The sequence below is a fragment of the Salmo trutta genome, unplaced genomic scaffold (assembly GCF_901001165.1).
Source record: "Salmo trutta unplaced genomic scaffold, fSalTru1.1, whole genome shotgun sequence".
In the NCBI taxonomy this organism is placed as follows: domain Eukaryota; kingdom Metazoa; phylum Chordata; class Actinopteri; order Salmoniformes; family Salmonidae; genus Salmo; species Salmo trutta.
The window spans coordinates 2932768-2936970 of record NW_021822962.1 but is presented as its reverse complement, the minus strand read 5'-3'; the positions used below and the strand labels follow the sequence as shown (position 1 = coordinate 2936970).

Below are 4203 nucleotides of genomic sequence, written 5' to 3'. Positions count from 1 at the left end.
AAAGGGTTGCATTTTATCTACGCATTTTGGGGCTGTGTCGCTTGAGTTTTTATGCTTAAGAAAATCTCCCCACTTTCTTTTTTAATAATTTTTTTAACTGGTTACCCCACATTTGTCATGGGATTTGAGACATCTCTTTCTCTCAGCCAGCTTTTTGTGCCACTCATTTTGTCTAAATATGTTTAGGTCACTTTACTTCCCACAACTTCTGTTTGACTGAGTATGAAACTTGCTATGGAAATCTCACCAAGCCTAGGGCTTGCATTTTTCATTTCACTTGATTTATGTGGAATTATTTTCAGCCAAACTTGGTGAGAGAAGGGTGGGTGTTTGAAAGGGAACAAGCTGTGTTTAGTAAAGTGCTCTGTAGATTTGCATCAATCTTTCTGTGATTCCTCATAACAGTTTGAGAAGCAACAGCAGTGACTGACATACTTGTAATGAAACCACCATGTTTTAGAAGTGTGCTGTCTGGCGGTGCTATGTACCCAATGTACAACGTTCCACTTCATCAGATATTTCAAGTTTAGGATGTGCATCTCACCCTCTTCTCCAGGTGGGGGGGGCCAGCTCAGGGAAGCTGACCTTCATGGTGGGGGGAGTGGGTAGAGGAGGAGTTTACTGCGGCCAGGAGCTGCTCACCTGTATGGGAGCCAACGTGGTGTACTGTGGGGCGTCGGCACTGGACAGGTAGTACATACACATTTACATGACCTGTGTCTCTTTTATTTATTTATATGTTTTTTTTGGGGGGGGGGGGGTCATTTAGCAGACGCTCTTCTCCAGAGCAATCTACAGGAGAAATTAGTGTTAAGTGCCTTTTCACCAAGTCGGTGCAGGGATTCAAACCAGCGACCTTTTGTTACTGACCCAATGCTCTTAACGCTAGGCTACCTGTCCCGAGGCCTTGGTCAAAGGTTAAAACACTTTAGGAATAGGGTGCCATTGGGGATACACACATTACATTCCTACTAGCAGCATTAGGGAGGATTATTCCAAAACGACATGGGATGTAACCAGGAGACTGTTTGTTACAGGCAGCCAAAATCTGCAACAATATGCTGCTGGCGATTGGCATGATCGGGACCTCTGAGACCATGAACCTTGGCATCCGGTTGAGTATTCCTAATACATTCACAGCAGAGAACGCATCTCCAACAAAATGTCTTGTTGCACTTAACGCTTGTTGAACAGAACCATGCTATGAGTATCGTACAGATCTGTAACACTACCACTATAGTCACGCAAAGGAACTATCCAATGGAAAAGCTCCTTTTGTTTTTTATAAGCTGCTACTCTTTCAACTGTCTACATGTTGTCTCTGACTCGTCCTTTACTTGTAGTTATGACTAACCAGCAATCAGAGAAATGCCACACGGTAAACAGTAACCCACCTTAAACTTGTCAAATGTTTTGTTTGTTTTAATGCTTGTGATTTGGCCCCTGGCAGACTAGGTCTGGACCCTAAGCTACTGGCTAAGATCCTGAACATGAGTTCAGGCCGCTGCTGGTCCAGTGACACCTACAACCCTGTACCTGGTGTCATGGAGGGAGTCCCCTCTGGAAACAACTACCAGGGAGGCTTCGGGACCCAACTCATGGCCAAGGTGGGTCTCGTTTACTCCCTCTCTCTCTCTCTCTCGACGTTTAGTACACAAATGTTTGAGTGTCACAGAAGCTGATTCTTCAGGGGCTCTTTAATTTCCTGTGACTTTATTTTACTTAATACTATTGACAGACATTAACTTTCATGTAACTTGAAAGAGATTGACATGTTTTAACTGTGCTGTGTACAACAAGCGGTGATGACAGAGAGCTAATGAGTGTTTCTCCTCTTCAGGACCTGGGACTAGCCCAGACTACAGCCACCAACACCAAGACCCCTGTCCCTCTGGGCTCCCTGGCCCACCAGATATACCGCATGATGTGTGCTCGGGGCTACGCCGGCAAAGACTTCTCCTCTGTCTTCCAGTTCCTGCGGGAGGATGAGGACAAGGAGGGCCAATAGGGGCGGGGGAACAGTACCTCCCCCCCATCCATAGCTTCACCAGGGTCTATTCCATACAAGACTACTACCATGTAGTTGGTGTGTCGGTTTGCCCCCCTCCCCAGGACTTGTCAAGACGTGTGTATTGGGTCAAAGCCAAGAGACCACAGCCAGCCGTGATGTGACAGATCATCTCAGCACAGTACTAGACTACACTGTGTCTGTAAGATGGGAGTCGTGTTGCCTCTGTGATCCTGCCTTTTGTTAAAGTAGCTTTCTTTTAATGTTTTAGATGGCTAGGCTAGAAGACAGTGGATGTTTTGAGGTGTGGGGAGGCTCTCCAAAGTCACTGTCACTCAGTAGGCTGACTAACCACTACAGCTATCACCATGACGATATCGGTGCTACCTTAGCACACGTCGTCATGGAAAGCAGACCCAGGCGTTGTCAAGGAAATGACCCGCGTTATACTTGTTAACGACCACACTCACTCGTCAACAATAGACCACTGAGACTTCAGATGATTCTTAGTTCTAGTCGCCACTCACCTCACTGCAACGTCACTGTTGATCATTGATTTGTTTTTCTCTTCCTGTGGTGGGGTTTATTTAATCTTGACATGGGGAGGGATAGAATGTTCCGGTGTATTTGTATGTGTTTCAATGTTTAATAAAAGGTGAGAGATTATAGGTATGTTTCCTTCCAGTGATATTGGATTGCTTTTTGACCCACTACTCTAAAGCCTAGCACGGGTGTCTGTACTGTCTGTTAGCAGGAGGAAGACAAGGTGCCTGATCTAGATAATTGCATCATTCTATATTTTATTAAGCTCCTCGTTAGAGGGTAAGCACTTTATAAAGTTTGCATTACAGTACAAATATGTATTATATCAAAGATGTCTGAGGTGTTTATTAAGCTGTCCCACATACTTTCATTCATGTCTGTAGGTGACTGCTTTTCTTTTGGGGAAATAAGAGTGTAAACTGGGGTGTATTCACTATGAACCGAAACAAATGGCTGAAATGGGGAGGAAATTACCAGAATTTATCCAGTAAGAAATGCTTGTTTTTGTTGCTAAATGTTTTTGCTACATTGTGAACTAAATAATACACCTGGCCCTGATTTAACATAAGCGCGTGTGAATTCTGCATGCACAGGAACTGTGACTGGCTGTTACAGTATAGCTTCTTCCTATAGGTCAAGCAAAATGAGCATGCAATGTGCTGTACATACAGAGGAGAAGATGGCCAAAGACCAGAAGTGGAGCTCCTCTATTGCTGCCTTATGCAACCAGCCAACCAGACGAGGCGTGAGCCAGAGTGCAGGTGACTGGCTGAAGGTGGTTGTGTAGTAAGCCTATAGAATTCAATAGTGGTTCTTATACACTGAGTATACCAAACATTATGAACAGCTTCCTAATACTCAGAACAGCCTCAATTCGTTGAGGCACGGACTACAAGGTGCCCAGCGGTCCACAGGGATTCTGGCCCGTGACTCCAATGCTTTACGAAGTTGTCAGATTGGCTGGATTGACTGTTCTTGATACACACGGGAAACTGTTGGGTGTGGAAAAACCCAGCAGTGTTGCAGTTCTTGACACAAACCAGTGCACCTGGCATGTACTACCATACCCTGTTCAAAGGCACTTAAATCTTTAGTCTTGACCATTCACCCTCTGAATGGCACTCATACATACACAATTCATGTCAGTTGTCTCATAGCTTAAAAATGATTCTTTAACCTGTCGCCTCCCCTTCATCTACACTGATTTGAAGTGGATTTAACAAGTGGAATCAATAATTGATCATAGCTTTCACCTGGTCAGTGTGTCATGGAAAGAGCAGGTGTTCATAATGTTTTGTACACTCAATGTAGATGTTTCCTATAAAGTTTGCCAATATAACACTGCGTTAACCCTGAGGTAGGAGAGGCCTTCCAAAGCGTGTCAGAAAAACAGAACTTATAGAAGCAAGAATGGAAGTGCTTCCAGGATACAGTAAAACTCTGTAGGTTGAAGTGGCTCTTCAGTTAAGGGGTGAAATGGTCAACAAGGAGGTCCTTGCTTTCTGATGGAAATAGAAAAACTGTAGGATTCTCTTTCACTCTCTCTCGCTCTCCCAAGACAAAAGGAGAGAGCAGCATGTTTCTGATCTAGTTTACCAAGAGACACAGAGGCCAGGATGCCATAGGTCACACGATCACAAGACTAGCCCATA

At 44.5% G+C, this 4203-nt stretch overlaps 1 pseudogene; it reads left to right on the top strand.

The window, feature by feature from the left end:
• Positions 1-284: 284 nt before the first annotated feature.
• Positions 285-2485, top strand: LOC115187650 (3-hydroxyisobutyrate dehydrogenase, mitochondrial-like; annotated as a pseudogene).
• The last annotated feature ends 1718 nt before the right edge of the window (positions 2486-4203 follow it).